The sequence below is a fragment of the Micromys minutus genome (assembly GCF_963924665.1).
Source record: "Micromys minutus genome assembly, chromosome: 4".
Classification (NCBI taxonomy): Eukaryota; Metazoa; Chordata; class Mammalia; order Rodentia; family Muridae; genus Micromys; species Micromys minutus.
In genome coordinates, this window is record NC_137973.1 from 48,724,472 (window position 1) to 48,743,253 (window position 18,782).

The 18,782-nt window shown below is 42.1% G+C and overlaps 1 pseudogene across 1 annotated transcript in view; it reads right to left on the bottom strand.

The window, feature by feature from the left end:
• The window catches only part of LOC308420096 (sentrin-specific protease 5-like), a 30,961-nt pseudogene that overhangs the window by 10,567 nt on the left and 1,612 nt on the right, over nucleotides 1-18,782 (bottom strand). The window contains exon 2 of the transcript in view: nucleotides 17,399-18,732. The product of the transcript in view is annotated as a sentrin-specific protease 5-like (transcript). The remainder of the gene's footprint in view (nucleotides 1-17,398; nucleotides 18,733-18,782) is intronic.

Sequence of the window (18,782 nt, forward strand, 5' to 3'; positions counted from 1 at the left end):
AGACTGTGGCCCCCAAGGGCATCTTCCATCTTGCAGCAGGAGTGCTGAGGTTATGGAAATAGTGTTCTGCCATGTCTAGGCTCTTCTGTGGCTTCTGAGGTTCACAGTCCCATCCAGCACACACTTAGACCTGTTGAGCCATTCATCAGCTGTTTAATATTTCAGAGACTTAGTTTTCTCATTGTGAATGAAGTCTCTGTCATCTCCCTTCCTGGCAGTAAACAAGATTGATGTGTTCAAAATCTCTCCTACCACCTGTGTCATGTTTGGACAGGTTAATCAGCTTCTTCCTTGTACCAAATCCTCCCATAATAATTACATCTGGAGACTGTGGGTGTATCTCAGTGGTTAGAGTACTTCCTAGAAAGCAGGAAGCTCTGGGCCCCATCCCCCATTCCACATTAATTAGGCATAACCCTGTATCCCAGAACTCAGGATACTGAGACAGGAGGATCAGAAGTTCAAGTCAGGACTGGGGAGATAACTCAGTGAATGGGAAACTTGCTATACAGAGTTTTTTATTTTTTGTTTTTTATTTATTTGATCTTTTTTTTTATACTCCAGATTTTATTCTCCTCCTGGTCCACCCTTTGACCATTCCATATCCCATTACCTCCCCTCCCCCATCTCTATGAGGATGTCCCTACCCACCACCCTCCACCCCACCAGACCTCTCTCCACTCCCTGGTCTCCAGTCTCTTGAGGTGCATCTATTCTGACTGAACCCAGACCTGAGAGTCCTCTGCTGTATATGTGTTGGGGGCCTCATTTCAGCTGGTGTATGCTGCCTGGTTGATAGTCCAGTGTCTTAGAGATCTCCAGGGTCCTGGTTCATTGAGACTGCTGGTCATCCTACAAGGTGACCCTCCTCCTCATCTTCTTCAAATTGGAGTTTGAGTTCCAATACCCACTGAGGCAGACTCTTGGGATCCGAATCCTCAGAAGGCAGAGACAGATCCCCAAAGAAAACTGGCTATCTAGACTAGCCAGAATTGTCAAGTCCCAGGGTTCAGGAAGAGACCCTACCTCAATAAATAAGGTGGAGAGCTATCAATGAATATACACACATGTATTTATGCATGTGAGAACATATGTACACATATGCACAATACAAACACACATACAAAAAAGCATAAAAGGACCTTGAGATCAATTTTAGCTACAGAAAGAGTTTGAGGCTAACCTGAGCTACATGAGCTTTTTCTCAAAAAAAAAAAAAAAAAAAAAAAAAAAAAATCAAGTAATTCATCTACCTACAGTGTCCTCATGAAAATGAAATCAGTGAACATATGCAGAATTCATGCCTATAATATACATGTATTTAAAAACAAGTCTCAAGTATGTATATTAAAAGACTCCAAGTGTTGGTTTTTACTGTTATGTTTAGAACTATGCAAATTGAGTAGTCTAGACATGTACTATGCTTGATACACACACCCTCTCTCTTTCACTCTCCACTATTTTTTGGGCAGACTCCAGGGGAAAATGTTAGACAATATTATTTAGTACCTCTTATTTGCCAGACTCCCTCGTAAATCAGGATTGCTACAAAAGATTGTTCTGTTATCTCCATAGATACGGACACTTGTGTTTGATTTCCCAGTAGAATTGTCTCAGATGGGCTGACCCTAAGCCTAACAGAAGTAATTTCTAAAGCCCTCCTGACAAAAAATATACAGTGTTCCAACTTATCTTCCCCCAACTAAGAATAACACATACACCCATGCACGCACACACACACACACACACACACACACACACACACACACACACACACACACTGGCCTATTAGATGTTTCCAATACTAGTTTTGGAAACCAGAACGTAGTCTGTTTGTAGCTAGCATATATAAAGCCATAAGAGAGTGGGGGAAAAAATGAAGTCCTGGATTTTGCTTCAACAACCTAAAGGCAAATGAGGGCGAAAAGGAAAGAAAAAAGCAAGTGGTAGTTGCCAGGAGGGAATGAGTGCTCGGGCTGAAATCCAGTCCATAGGCAATGCTGGAAAGACTTGGGGAAATAAAGAAATTTGGACCTCAACTCAATTGTTGAGTAGAAGCTCAGATGGCAGGAATGTGGAAGGGGAATTCTAGAAGGAAGGATATGTGAGAGCAAAGAGTTAGCTGCTAGAAAGCACTGGACATATGCCAGTGAATGTGTCATCATACCAAGCAGGAGCTTAGGACAAACAAAAGTGAGTACAGAGGCTGGGGCTGTGGTTAACACAGCTGTTGGGCTCCTGCTTGTCACGTACAAAGGTCTGGATATCACACACACACACACACACACACACACACACACACACACACACACACACACACACACACGGAGAAATCAAGGTGAGGGAGAGGAAGTAAGGAGTTGAAGATTTTTAAAAGTTAGATGTATTTAAAAGAGATCTGGGAAAGGATCAGAATAAATAAAGGGAATGCCAGTAAAGACTAAAGAAAGGTAAGAAGAAGGCATAAGGGATGCTCTTCTTGGACAGTGAAACCGCCAATGTGGAGGCTAAGGTTGAAACAAAGGAGTTAGAAAGGTTCCTAATGGGATAGATGAGCTAGAATAGGAAAGTGAGACATTGGATGGGGAGTGTACAGATCTCGGCCAGTGAGCAATTGGGTTTGGAGGTAGAAAGGAAGAAATCAAGGAGCCCTAGCCCTTGATCAAGCTGCTTGCAAAGATCTTGACTCTGCCACGAAATTATCAAAGCTGGTTGTGATAGTATAAGCCTGTAATCCCAACTCTTTGGAGTGGACGAAGGAGAACCAAATATTCTCTGCTACTGAAGGAATTCAAGGCCAGCCTAAGCTACATAAGACCCTGTCTCAGAAGGAGAGGGGTGGTAGGGGTTGATGGAAAAAAAGAAGAAAGAGGACAGGAGAGAAGGGAAAGGAAGGAAAATGATGTCTTGGGCATATCCTTCTGAACAATCTATAATTGTATGCCATTTCTGAGGATGTGTTTGAGATTGCAAAAGGTAGGAATTACATTTTCTGTTCTTCTCACACAGGAGAAGAAATTATGAGCTTTGGACAGTTGAGAGGAAAAAATGGTGGCAGATTCAGAGGCAGAGAAGGACGTAAATTTCTGCCTTTCTCAAGTTTGTCTGGCAGTCTGTCTCTTGTTCATAAAAGAGTCAGGAAAGGATACAGGAGACACTTCTCACCTATAGTACATGATCCAGAACAATAGGGATGCTTTTATTATTATTACCCACTGACATAACTCTAGTGTCAAAAGAAATCCCTGACAATGCATCTAATAAGTGCTCATTGGGTGAACAGATAGTAATTGGTTCTGACCGTATGAAGCGAAGGGCATAGAGGTCCCCCAAAGCTAGCCCAGGTCTACAAGTATTCCTATGCCAGTCATCTAGATCACTCATTCCTCCAGTCCCTCCCATCTTTGCCAAAAAAAAAAAAAAAAAAAAAAAAAAAAAAAGCACTTGGGAATAACCCTCAACGAGCCCATTGTGTTTTCTCACTCTTGCAAAGCTGTTGGGGTGGTTAATTCAAAACTGACTAAAGATATAGCAGCTATCTAGAACAACTCGTTTATGAAGCCAAACAAGTTGATCACACACTGGGAAGAGAGGCCAAGCTAAGTTACATGTGTAGCTTCTTGGCTTCTTTTCTCCACCCCATTTTGTATTTATAGGCTCACAGGATTATAGACACCCCTCGGTGTTCATTGAGGATTACATCCAGGACTCACTGTGGGTATCAAGATGTGTGGATGTCCAAGTCCCTTATGTTAAATGACAATATTTGCATACAACCTAATACTTATTCCCTGTACTTTAAATGACCTCTATGTTGATTATAACATCTAATACAATACAAATGCTATTTATTATTATACCATAGTGTCCAAGGAGTGATGACAGAGTAAAAGTCTATATGTACTTAATATAGATGAATTTTTTCTGACTTACTTTCAACTCATAGCCACTTAAATGCAGAGACACAAAACCCCTGGATACAGTTGGCCAATCATGTATTCATTTACAACTTTAAAATATGAATGATGCCTTGGAGAAATGACTGTCTGTAAAGTGCTTAATACACAAGTATTAGAAGCCAAGCTTGATCCTTAGAACCCACATAAATTGTCTAGGTGTGATGACATGTGTTTATAATCTGGGAGTTCAAGTGGTAAGTCATTAGCCAGTCAGTGCACCTCAACTGACAAGATCTAAGCCATGTGAACGACCCTGTCTCAAAGAAATTATGTGGGCATGGCATTTGAAGAACAACATCCACAGTTAACCTCTGGCCTGCATACTCATATTCACACACATGCACATACACACAAATTCAAACACACAAAAAACTTAATAAAATATTAATGGTTAAAAAACATGCCCCTTAGAAATTGAAACACCTTCCAGAATTGTGAACATCTGTTTGGGTTATGTAAATATCACCATACAACCATTTTTGAAGAATCTGGGAAATACAATATTCTAGAAACCCTTAAAAGCTATCACAAGGTCTTGGAGTTGGGTGGCCAGAGGACTTCAAGGTGGACTTTTTGGACAAACAGCAAGCAATAATAGGATATGTTCCATGCATAGTTCATGAGTCAGGTTGGTGTTGACATCAGAAGTCTTTAACGTCAGGACCACCCATCCGGACTCATTAAATGAAATTGTGTCTTATCTTCCTTTTCTGTTTCCTGAGACTTAATCATGGCTTCCTCAGGCTGGTATCATCAGCTTGCCTAAAACTTTGTATGATAAAAAGGCTGTTTCCTTTTCTGAAAGCCCCTCCTAAAGGACTAATGTGACTTCCAAGCCTATAGTTTCAAACTAGATAATACTTGACAGGGATAACTCAACCAACTCTATTTGGTACTGTGTGCTAAGGTCAACTATTATGTGTCTATTGCACAAATAAAGGAAATGCTGCTATGGGGTTGATAAAGCTGCCTATTTCTGCCTGGAGTAAAGGCACTGTTTGGATGTATAAAAAGAGACACAGGAGCTATTTTGTAAAGTCCCTACATAGGTAGATAGGACAGCTGCAGGTTTGTGAACAGGTTTATGTTCATTCAAACTGGGGGTTGTGGATGCTTCTTGTCATCTCTGTCATGGCTAAACCTATCCCATCTAGGGAAAAAGGTTGACATGTTAATTTAACACATTTTTACTGTTGAATCCAGGCTGGAGAGTAGTTGAGTTTCCCATTTCCAGGTAAAGCCTGAAGAAGACTACATGCTGAAGATCAGGGTGTTAGAGCTGGAGATGAAGTGTGGAAATGACCACAGTCAAGTTCCAGAGGGGAAAAAATGGCAGTGAGCAGCCAGAAAGACATGTGGCAAACAGTACCTAGACAATCTAACTCCTAAAACCAAGACACTTCAAAGTGTGTGTGTGTGTGTGTGTGTGTGTGTGTGTGTGAGAGAGAGAGAGAGAGAGAGAGAGAGAGAAAGAGAGAGAGAGAGAGAGAGAGAGAGAGAGAGAGAGATGGCACACATGGGATTGAATGCACTAAGAAATAACCAGATATAAATCCAATCCTCATTCTTATGGATTTTACATGTTCTCTTTGGAAATTCAGTATGGGCTACTCTCCCCTGGCTACTCTCATGGGTGGCTACCCACAGGGCCCACAGCTGAGGGAACAACTACCTCCATCCATCTGCAGATGAGTTCCTGGAGATAGCCTGGAAGGTTCAGAGAACAGCAAGAACCTAGAACTCTATGGATTTTCATTAAGATGTGTGCAAATATCAGACACGTGAGCAGAACAGGACCTGCCTGAGGCTTCCACATCTCAGTCAATTCGATCCTTCTAGTTCCTTGGTCTCTAAAACTGGATTTGTTTTTATAGTCACATTCAAATAAAATTCAAATATATATATATATATATATATATTGTGTGTGCACATGTATGTGTGCACAGGTGTGATGTATGTATATGTATTTGCATGTGTGCATGTGTATACATGTGTGTATGTGTGTACACATGTGTGTATATGTGCCTGTGTGTGTGTGTGTGTGTGCATGTGTGTATTTGTTGCTCCTTGTGTTTGTTTTACTTTTGTCTCCTTCTGGGAAAATGAAAGCTACACTGGAAAATCCACACCAATCTTTTTAACTTGTAGATGCACAGTAAATATTTGTTAGTGGACTGTCAGAAAAGGGAAGCAGTGAGTATCCTGATCTGATGAATTTAAAGGAGATAAATATTGTGAAAACTCATCTGCAATTTGAGGTTTGTGGTTATGGGTTGAGAAAATAGTGATTACAGTCTCTCATCTAATCACGAATCTGCTCTGATGGTGCTGTGCCCACACATAGTGCTTACCTAATCCTTCCCAATAGATGAAAATCGGGGCACCAGCCCTTCAGCTTAATAGACACATTACTGTGGAGCAGCTGGAGAAAAGTGCAACTGTTACGTCAAGAAACCTACATGGAGGATGCACCATTTTCTCCACGGCACTCAAGTGCAGGCCATGTTATATCGCTGCGTTCCTTTGGTTTGGGTTTCGCTTTATGATTTTGTTGTTTGGTTGGTTCCTGTCTCTAAACCAAGTTCAATCTATTTCACTCCCTCGGGAACTAAGCATGAACTGAGATTTTCTATGCTGAGTCCCAAGGTTAAAATTCATAGTATGCATTCACTCTGACCCCATCAGCCATCCTATCAACCCTTGAGTGCCAGGGGGAAATGTGACACAGGTGTATGACCCCTTAGACATGTCTACCACGTTTAGATGCGCTGGTATACGACTGCCACCCCAACACTCTGGAGACTTCAACTAACCAGGGGGATTCGAGGCGAGCCTGGATTATATAATTTTTTTCTACAGCCAATTACCCTTGTTCCTGTATGGGAATCTCATTCTCTGTGGGGTCACTCTTTTTAAAAACAAAGACGACTTGTAATTTCACTGTCTCAATGCTTCTGAACATTGAAAATTTGCAAATTCAGTGTGAATGGATTGTGTGTATGTGTAAGAGTGGGAGAACAGATATTCACTGTGTAGCAGTGAATATCTAATATAATTCTATTTTTATTTAAAATAAAATATATAAGGTAAAAATATAACTTCAAGAATGATTCTAACATTACTGGGCATGACAATCTTAATGCATGGGAGACCTCAGGGGCAGGTCAGCCTCTATGAATTCAAGCCAGACCTGTACAGACCTGCCCTGTCTAATAAATAAATAAACATTATTACAATAACAACATCAATTGGAAAATCGTGTCTTGTGCCCATATCCCAGCACAAGGGAAGGTGGGGCAAGAAAATCATGAGTTCAAGGTCAGCCTGACCTTTATAGCAATGCCTTGTCTCAAAAAAAAAATATATAGTGAAATTTCTAAATGTACAAATTTAAAGTTTGTACAAAATAAATGTACAAATTTAAAGATAATGCACATTGAGAACTGATTCAACAGGGTGGAGTTTGTCAGAGAAGTATTCCTAGAAGAAGGAGGTTTTGGGGTATGCTTAGATCCAGCGGGGAAAGATAAAAACTTCATGATAAAGAAGGACCAACTTTCTCTATGGTATCTCACAGGGAAAATAAACAGGGCAGAAAATCAGGAAGCAGTGAGTCATGTATTGGGGAGAAGAGCTGGACGATCATGATGTGGGAAGGTCATGATGTGGGGTACCACAGTCACGATGCTCTTTAGCATAGCAGAAAGGCAAATCTAGGTTGTGGGATTCTTCTGGAAACCGAAGCACATCCCAAATGAGTCATGACCAGCTTAAATTCTGGGAAGAGGAATTGGGAATTAAAATGCTCTCATGAAGTATCAGTAAATGATCCCCAAAGGGAAATGAAGATCAAATACCACAATGAGCAATCCAAAATACCAGCACTGGGTTCTCCATTCCAACTGAAACAGAAGATTTCCAGCCCATCACTCACTCTGAACTACTTCAATCCCTGCATTTGCCAAATCCAGTTTCTCCTTCAGCTTAGCAATAGATGTGCACAGAGAGTCGGTGACAACAAAACAAAACCCTATCCTGCCATGATACCAGACTTGGTAACACTTCTTTACCTGGGAAGTTAAAACCCTTAAAATGAGTAAAATTGTTCCGTGCACTGGAAGCTCTCCCAGAGCACAGAGTTTGATTTCCAGTATCCACATGATGGCTCACGGCCACATCACTTCAATCCCAGAGTATACGATGGCCCCCACAGGCACTGCAGACACTTGGTACACAGACAATCAGGCAGGCAAAACACCTATACACATAAAATTATTTAAGACACAAAATGAATACACAGCATTAATGTCACCAATGGTATAGCTCGTGGAGGGATCTGGGGCTTAGTTGCAGTTGCTGGGACCCAGGTAGGCATCTTCGTATTCCTAAGCTGCACTGAAGCTTTACCTCTGAGGTAGATGATTACAGCTCCACACTCTTCCATTATAGTCCATGTGATTAAGAGATGTGTTTAAACTGTATTATACCATTTTTTATAATAAGCTAAGTCCATCAATTTTTCCCCAGGGCACCTCTTTACAAAAAGCTATTGATCTCTGATTCTTTGTTAGGTGTTCAGATGGAATGGACCTTTCCACATTCTCTCCTGACCTGTGAGCAAGACATTCACTTACGCAAACATGTTTAATGGCAGCCAAACAAAATACCATGACATAGGAGGAGGGAGAAAGCCAAGATTGTGATTTTGGACAAGACCTTACAAGGAAGTACATCCTTTGAGCCGGCACTTGAAGGATCAATCGAATTTTAAGAAGCAATGAGAGGTATAACAAGGACATTCCAAACTAAGTAAGACTAAGAACGCACTAACATGTGAAAGTACGTGGTTAAATTGAAGAACTAGCTCATCGTTCTGTGGTTGGAACAGTGGGCAATGGGAGGTGAAACCAGACCACTGAGCAGCATGAATCTAAGATGCAGAATAGTGGCCAACCCAGAAGAGCATTCCTGACCAATGACAACCTCACCGAGATAAGTAGGCGGCTTTCTGGGACAACCCCATTGAAGGAGAGCATCCGCTGGGGTACTTAAGTTCTTGGACTACTTAAAACCCAATCAGTTCAAATCACTTGATAATCACAGCTGATAATCGTTGTATCACTGTAGAGAAAAACTCAGTGTCAATTAGGCAAGAAATCAGGCTTCAGACCACAAAATGAGTTACCAGCATATCCACGGGGGAGGAGGTGGAGTGAGGTTGGGCAGTCAAATGGCATTACTCAGTAGAAAGGCAAACCTTTAAGAGTGCACAGTGGGAAACTATGTTTCTGGCTTGTTTGAAGCCTTCTCCTGAAGTTCCATCAAAAGAATGTGGTGTGGGGCAGGGTGGGAGTGTGTGGTCTGAGCGCAGGAAGAGCCCAATACAATGGAGAGTGTGACTACAAGGCAGAGAAATCAAGAAGGAAAGTCCCATTCCCTCTCCAGCACTGACCTGGGTTTGAAACCATGGCAGTCTTAGAGGAGATTGAAACCACTCAGCCTCTGTGTGCCCAGCCTGCAGGCTGAGGAATCAGAACTGAAAAATCTGAGGGACATCTGCTGATAGCCCAGTATAATCCTGTCTCCTGGTGTGAATTTGCCTCATAACAGTGACATTTAGATTTTAGAATACAGCAGAATGAGGTGGCGAGTTTATCAAACCTGACTGCTTGGCCCGACACCCAATGTCTCTGATTCAGTAGGTTTGCAATGTGGTAAGACATTAGTCTGTTTCTTTCTCCTCCTCCCTCTCCTTCTCCTTCTTCCCCTCCTCCTTCTCCCCCCTCTCATTTCTTGTTTCGGTTTGGTTTGGTTTTGGAGTGTGTGTGCATGCATGTATGTTTTGTTGTTGTTGTTGTTGTTGTTGTTGTTGTTGTTGTTGTTTGGTTTGATACAAAGTCTCATGTAGATCAGGCTGAATTTGAACTTTCTCTGTACCTAAGGAAGACCTTACTCTTTTGTTTCTTCTGCCACCATCTCCCATGGACTGGGTCATGAGCATTGGGGTGACACAGGTACTCCTGCATCAAGGTATCTGAGGCTGTGTCTGCATAGCTGAAGCCAACAGGGATGAAAAGTGTAAGAACTGATAATCTCCTTATGGCCGGAAGGCACTGATGTTTCTAAAAGAGGACTGATAAACATCAAAACAATCACCAGTCCGGACACACAGTAGTGATGCCACAGAACACGGGAGGAAAGGTCAGGCAGCCAGAAGGAAGAAGTTCAAGAAGCAGTCCTTCCCCAAGTATGGGGGTGAATGCCTATGACATCAGCACTCTGGAAACAGCCACCCTTTAGAGGCGGAAAGAATAACATTAACCAGCCCTGAGTCCACAGCTCCATTGTCACCTGGCTGCCTCTGGTGTCATCCCGAAAGCTTTCCAAACAGGCCAGATGAATCTCAAGCAGAGTGTAAGTCAGAATCTCTGCAGCTTAGCCCTGACAATGGGATTCTCCTTTTTTTAAGGGTCTTACTTGATTTTCTCAATTAGAGCTGATATTTACATTAAAGAAAGCCTGTTTGTTAGAAAGAGACATGCTATAAGACAGTCTATTGGAGGAGGGGCCTTTCCATTTAATACATGACTGTTCCTCACCTCCTTGCTGTCCGTGAACTGCATTTGTTGCTGTGGATCTATCGATTCAGAGCATGCACACTCCCATGTTGTCGTCTTGTGTGACTTGCTAACACTGGCTTGTGATTATAGACTTCTGTTAGTCTGAGCTCAGTAAGCCTTCCCTACTAGAGCATCATACACGCTTCTTCTAGGGTCACCTTCACCTTGTCTCGTAGACGTCCTGTGCTAAGAGGAAGCCCAAAGAGCCTTTGTTTCTGCATAGCGGTCAAGTCTGTGTGTCGCTTATTTTGTGTGATATCAAAACGTGGGTTTAGATGCAGGTATGGCAGGCAGTCCGTGCCCATAATCTCAGCAGGCTGACACGGGAAAAGCACCATGAGTCTGAAGCCGGCACACGTCACCGTTTCGGTCAGCCTGGACTGAAAAATGAGACACTGGCTCAAGAACAAAAAACAACAGAGAATACAGAAGGAGGAAGAAGAGCAGAGAAGAAAAAGAGGAGGGTTGTGAAGTTGGCATAAAGACACAGTGGTGCTCCAGGGTGATTTGGATGCATGGAATAGAGGATGGACATAATCTCAACACAGTGAGCACATGTAGGAAATTCTCAAACTCTGGTTGGGAAACCTCCTGGAGAGCACTGTGATACAGAGGCAAGAGGATCAGGAGTTTTCAGTCATTCTTTACTACTCGGCCAGTTTATGTCTAGCATAGCTATATAAAAATATCAAAAATAGGGCAGGAGAGACTGCTCAGTGCTGAAGAGCACTGGCTGCTCTTCTGAATAGCCCATCTCAATTCCCAGCATCCATGTGGCAGCTCACAGAGATCTGTAACTCCACTGCCAGAGGACCTGACACTCTCACACTGACACATATGCAGACAAAACAGCACTGCACATAAGAAGAAATAAATCTTTAGAAAATCAAAAATAAATGAATAAACAAACAAAACCACAAATGCAATGAACTGCCTTTACATGGATATTTGTAGACCTTCTAACCAAATAATGATTAAGTATTTATTGACTCAGCAGAGTAAAGTATAAGTAAACATTTACATGAAACTCCAAAATGCAAACAGGTTTAAAAAGGGGGGGCACTGGGACGCCACACATGTATGTCACTTTGTCTGTTCACACAGGGATCAGTACAGCGCAAAAAACAAACCCCCCGGAAAGTCTTACCTCTACCCCAACCCAGAAGCCTCCCACCCACACCCAGGCAAACTCTCTTTGCAATTTCCAGTCCCATGAAATTCCTGAGGGTAACTTCTCCCCCCAAAAAATGAGTGGGAAAATATAAACTCTGCTTGCCTTTTTGTTGTTGTTGTTGTTGTTGTTGTTGTTGTTTTGCTACCTTACATAGTTCAGCCTCTATAGGTGGTTCTTCTACATCTGTCTCCTGAGTACATATTCCACACATTGTACAAACCTGCAGATTTAACAACCACAAAGGAGATCACTAAACCTACGGAGTCTTCCGTGAGTTTTTCCCACTTCTTGAGCCCTCAAAAATTTCATTTCTCCCACACAGCATGTCAGACCCTAGCTGAATTTCTGCAGCCGTTCCCAAAGAGCCACTACTACTATGGGCTCCCATTAGTAGCCCAGAAAACCCACTAATTAAACAAGCCCAAGCCTAAGACTTATGGTGGTAGTAAAAGAACGATACCAATACCCAGTCTTTGTAAAAGACAGAGTTACCAAGAAGCGCACTATGCAAAGGCTTCTGTAACTTATCCACCTGAGTTGTTTTCAGCATGAGTCAGGAGATAATGAAAGCTCTGAAGGGTAGAAGTAACTCTGCAATTCCTTCTTGGCGCTGGCATGGGCCTGATGGCCACTAGGTGGCAATAACGACCTAAAAACAAACCCAACGCTCCTAGAGCCCAAACTGATGGAGTGAACTGCCATATAACTCTCCAGCCTGACCCACAGACATACGACCTCCAGTTTATTCACTCTCTCCATCCTCACTGTAATTGTGGTGAATTGAGAAAGGGGGGCACTATGTTATGCTTTGATTGGGGTTAGGGTTCATCATATAGCCCAGGTTGTCAAGAAAATTATGAGATAGCACAGGCTGACCTCAAATTTCAACATAACCTTTCCTACATCAGTCTACCAAGTACTAGAATCACATGTGTAATCTTATTTTAAAGACTACTACACATTTGCATGGCTCATGTAAGCACTGGAAACAAGGAATTCCCCACTATGTAGCCTTTTCTTAAATGCACACATGGAGTCCATATGCTTCTATGTATAATAGTCAAATATTTCCTCACGTCATTTCTTTCTCGGTCCAGTCGTCAGTCTTGAAGGCAAGAAGAGCGATGTCACCTTCTTCTTTAGTTACACAGCAACGATTCTGATCTGTCCAGCAACCACCCACAGTACAAAGAGCCTCTTCCTATTCTGTGTGAGAGCTACTTCCTTATGCATTGGCTCCTTTTAAGTTCTATCAAGGAAAGCAAAGAGGTTCCCTGCTTGTTTGAGTGTACACAGAGGTGCCTAATAGTGTCTTCTTTGGACTTTTATTTCTTCCAACTCACAAAACTATACCATTGCCATTTTAACATGAGCAGATGGTGGTTTGGAGAGACAAGCATCCTGCAGGCAATCACTAAAGGAACATAATTTATGAGTAGAAATATGTAAGGACATAAAAGTAAGCTAACGATACTATTGTCTCATTAGAAATGTCAAAAGGTAGATTACTTGGTCTTATATAAGCTCCACAGTCAGACAGCTTAGGAACCTATTTCCCCATCCTTGACAAACTGGCTTATCCTAAGTGTTAGGTTCAAAACAGGCCCCAAATGATAGTGTGCTGGCAGTGTCCTAAAATAATTGCTCAAGCCCAACTCAGGCCAGATTTTGATCGGGTAAACAGAAACCTAAGCTCAGCATTCCTCAGAAACCTCAGAATGTGGTTTTCTGAGCATCAGGACGGTCACCACTTTCTCTCTTTATTCTCAGTGGGCAACTGCTGTGGGCAAAGGGCCAGTTAACCCAACCATCACTAACATCTTTGATCCCTGCATCAGCTCAAAGACCCTTTTGACTACCCTATAAAATTTGCTCATTTCCCCCACCAAGCTGCTGCTCCCTACTCTCAGAGCATCTTGGCAGTTTGTCCCCAAAAAACTGTTTTTCTACCCAGAGAGTGGTCTAGTTCCGTGATTTTGCAGTGCTCACTTGCAATGAGCTTATCAATTCACTTTAAAAATAAACAAATATTTATAATGTGACCTAACTCGGGGAGATTTCCATTTGCCTTTTTAATAGTAAAAGAATCTACCATGATATCTGTTCTCTTGAAAACATTCTAAATTCAATGTTGGGACTCAGAACATTATACCTCAAAGCATGGTGCTTTGATATGCTGAGTGTTTTCAACTGAAGGGTGCTGAAGGACCCCGGAGGCAAGGTTTCCCTCACTTTCTCCTGTCTCCCTGATTTGCCTGAATTTCTTCTTCCTAAGCAATTTCAGACATCAGAAGTAAGGGACTAGGGATCTAGTTCACATGGTAGACTCTTTGCCCAGCATGCATGACACCTGTCACTTGAGTACTTGTGAGGTAGAGACAGGATGGTTGGGATTCAACATCATACACAACTGTATAACTCAATTGACAGCCAAGCTTGAGAGGGAGAGAGAGAGACAGACAGACAGACAGAGATACAGAGAAAGACAGAAAGAGATGGAATTATGGAGAAACAGAGACAGAGACAGGGAGAAACAGAGACATAGAACAAAGAGACAGAGAGATAGGGAAACTGTAAATCCCAGAAACCCTTCTTTCGTGAAATATGTCATTCCAGAGAGCCTTGCCCCATAGTAGAAAGAAGGGAAGCTACACAGAATAGTAAGGACACTTTGAAGAACCTGACCTATTGAGTTCACCCCTTAGTCTTTTACTGTTAGGTTTCTTTTTCTTTTTAAATCAAGTCAAATTTTTACATAGCTCTCCATTCTTCAGCAATTCTGAGCACAAACATACTTTCCCATAGGTCCTCATCTCTGAAGGCCCCTATGTCATGTAAAATTTAGATTGGATTGTTATGTTTCTCCTGTTAATCTATCTTTTGTTATTGGGGTATCCATTGTCACCTTGATGATTATCGAGGAACAGTGCCCTACCTTCCTGCTCCTACAATAATAATCTGCTAGCTATAGCATCTCTCCTTTTTAGGAAATATCATTTATCAAGGGGTTACTCATAGTCAACAATACATAGAAAAATCCAGAAATAGAAAAATGAATGTTTCAATTTTATACCAATCTGAGTAACATAATAGAATCTTGTGCCATTCCCAATTGTCCTAATCATGATAAGGACCACCTCTCTGATCAGCATATCCATTCCATATATCTTATCTACCCATTAACAGCTCAGTGGCCACCTTAATTTTAGGACTGGCCATCTGGTATACCAAAGTCCTTTTTTTTCCTCTTTGATAATAATAATTAACTTGTAGGAAAATACATTGAGACAAATACAAGTACTCTATTCCGTGGTTAAGAATGAACAGACCTAAACAATGTAAAGATGTCACTTTGAGGTCTGCTGAATTAGCTGGGTAAAACTACTGTAACAATTAGTACCAGTGAAGGCAGAGTAAACAATAGCTATTTATTTCTTCTTACTCTGAGGTCATGGTGGGACAGGTTCGGTTTCTCCCAAGGCCTCTCTTGAGTGCAGATCTTTTCTCTATGTCCCCACATGGTCTTTCCGCAGTATATCTAATTTCCTTCTTCTACAACTAGGCAATCTGAGCAAGGACCCACCCTGAGGGCTTCATTTAATATCACTATCTTCAAACCTAGTCACAGAACTGGTGGCAGGCAGGGTGAAGGCTTCGATTTACAGATGTGAGGAGCAAGGTACAATTGACGTCTCTTTATTTATTTTGAAGAGCCATTGTGAGAGGCCTCTAACAACTGGTAAGCAGTACGCAAATTCATAGCTCCTCTTGATAACCACCTACAGGCTCTCTGCACAAATGGCTTAAACATTCCCTTACAACGTTGTTAGCACTGTTAATCTGACTCCCATTTCATGGCTGTCACTGATCAAGGTCAAGTTCCCTTGACCCCTTAGCCTGCCTGTGTTATCACAAGTTCTCAGTGGCTGGCATCCACCCTGAGTTTTGCTTGGAGTTCTTTCAGCCTTTCTGAGAGGCACAGGGATTTTGAGCCTGTCTTTTGGTTTATAACAACTACCTTGATTGAACCAGACCCAGGGCTTTTCCTTCCCTCAGAGAGAAAGGCTGCCTGGGAATCTGGCACTGATTTCTGCATCAACCAGATGCATAGCCCTGGGCTAGGCCCCACTGAGAAGCACAGCTGAGAAAAGTGGATAACAGTCCTCCCACACAGGCAATGAGGATTAATGAGATATTCTTTATCTAGGATTCGGATAACATAAAATGTGCAAATTCCTACTTATTTCCTCCTAGAACTCACCCGCAGATGAAGCACCTGATAGGAAACTGGAACCTGCTTACATAATTCTTATTTGAAAGTGGCAATGTGAAGGTTTAGTACATCTTAGCTTCCCAGAGGTGGGTAAAGGACACATTTGGGTTGCTAAGCCTGACTAAGAATAAAGCCAAAAGAATTCCCACTGAAATTTGTTACTTCGGAGGTTTGTTTTTGGCATTTATTGCTTGTTTATTTTGTATCAGAGTCCGACAGGGGCAAGAAAGAAGGTGAAGCTAAGTCCCTCCATGGCTGCCTTTCTTCTCTCTTTCTTTTTTTCTTCTTCCTTCCTTTCTTTAGCTTTCTTCTGTTTGTTCCTTCACAATGTCCCATACTTTTATATGACACAATATAGCCCAGGCTGACCTCAGACTCACATTAATTCTCCTGTATCAGCCTCCTATATTCTGAAGTTACAATCTTTTGTTTTTTATTTTAAAATATTTTTATTACTTTATGTGTATGGATATTTTGTCTACATATATGTCTGTATTCCATGTGTATGCCTGATGCCCACTGAGGTCAGAGAGGGTATCAGAACCTCTGAATTACAAATGTTCCTGAGCTGTCACGTGCATACTAGGAACTGATCCTGGATCCTCTGCATGCTCATCCAGGGCTGTTAACCACAAAGCTATTTCTCTAGCCTTTATATCTTAATAGTTACCTTGTTTCTATATGGTGGTCTTATTTCTACATGAAAAAAAATGGCCCCAACAGAAGTCAGGAAACCTTAACATTAATACATGTGGGAAGAGAATACTGACTGCACAGTTGTCCTCTGACCTTCACATGCACATGGTGACATGCACATCCACACAGAAACATCGTGTATGTGTGTACAATAATAAAATAATAAAAATAAAACCTTAGAACTGTTTTAAAATAAAATGAGGTTGGAGAGCTGGCTAGGAGGTTAAGAGAGTATAGTATTCTTCAGAGGACCACAGTTAAGTTCTCAGTACCCTCACGCAATGTTGAAGGCCAGACTGGGCTACCTAAAACTCTGTCTAAAAACAAAGACACCCCATCTTAAATTCCCCCACAACATAAAATTCTCATCTGTAATCTGTAAGCCCAGTGAAACTTAAGTTTAAACCAGTTCTTCTTGAAAGGTAATTTGACCGTTCTCTTAAGATGCTTAAGTACCAATATTCTTTCAGCAGCAATCCGAATGGCAGTGTAACTTACAGACACAACTCTGCAGGAAAGTTCATTGTGCCCTTATAGCAAATCAATGTGAGTGTTCATCAGCAAACTAAGCAGGGAACTGAGCAACACCTATATAACAGAGCAGTGTGGAAGGTAGCAAAGGGAAAGCCATGTGTGGGAGGCAAAAGCAAGACTCTGGAAAGGACAGCGTGCATACCAGAAAGGCAGGTTGAAAGCTGCTCATCATCCACTGGAGACGCTGTCTGGCTGCTCTTGCCACCTGCCGTTTGGTTTTCTACTTTGAGTCCACTGCACACTGAGGGAGGGAGCATCTAGTGGACTTTTACTGTAAGGGTGGTCCAGCAGCTTAGAACTAAGAATGTTCTGCTTGAGAGACCCATCCTCCTCCATCTGGAAGTTCTGGTTCTGAGCAGGCTCCTCAGACACAGGCCCATCTACAGTACTCACAGATGTGTCTGCTCCAGACGTAGCTTCACTCCGTCATCACTGACGGTACTTGTCCCGCTTTCCTGACCCAGAGTCATAAGTGCTCTTTCAGTTTCAGGAGTGAAATTGTCACTAGAAGGATGTTCAATTAGAGGGATTTCAGGAATTTTTCTCTGTACACTCCCACTTAGGAGAAGAGAATGACTGGTTCCAAGTGTATGTGGCACTGCCATTCTGCTGGTCAGGGAATGCTTCATACAAACCATGCTCCTGGTCCAGGACAGAGCCTTCTTTAGTGTGGCCATCAGGCAAGTGACAGTTTTCCCCTTCACCACTGCTGTCCATGTCTGGAAAGTATGGCTGACATGGACAAGGGTCTTTAGGTTCTAGGGAAGGGACTGGGCTGCAGTTGCCACCCTCAGTGTTCTGATCCCTGAGGTTCTCTTGATGGTCCCCTGTGACCTTCTGCACCCAGCTTCCCTGGGCTTTTCTCAGCTCACAAACTCTGCTTTTCATTTTGAAGTGCTGGGATCTGAATATCCTATATGGAAATCTAATCATGGATAATTTCTCATACATCCTAAGAGACACTTTGACTCTTCGATGTTGGTTGAGTTAGAACTTTTATGGAATCAGGGGTCTCCTGTTCCTGTGGTGCTCTAGCCCTTGGTAGCAGCCATAACAAAAATGATTTCTATGTTTGTTCAAGATCACAGTCTTGCCGCTGTCGCTTGGACTTTGGCTCTTTGCATTGAGCTTCATGGGAAAGTCTGAAGTTTGTGGGTCTGTGCTAGGTTTGTGACCATTGGTCTTACCTAAAACAGTATTTGCCGACAAGCCAGTAACTGCCTTCAAAAGGCTTTTCTCTCTGCAGTATTCATGGTCCAAGTTCTTTTCAGAAGGCAGTAATTTATCTGCTTGGAGTTTCAGGAGACTCCTTGAGGAGGAAATGAAGTGCTTAGTGTCCTTTCTTTGCACTTTGGCATACAAAGTGCTAACATTTTGAGTAGCCACTCCAGACTTTTTCTTTGAATAAAGTGGTGCATCCTGGATCCATGTTTTCTGGATGTAAAGACCCTTCTTATTACATTGGAAATGCTTCAACTGTCAATGCCAAAAAAACTAGCCTTCCCAGCTTAGCTTTCAGAAAGCAC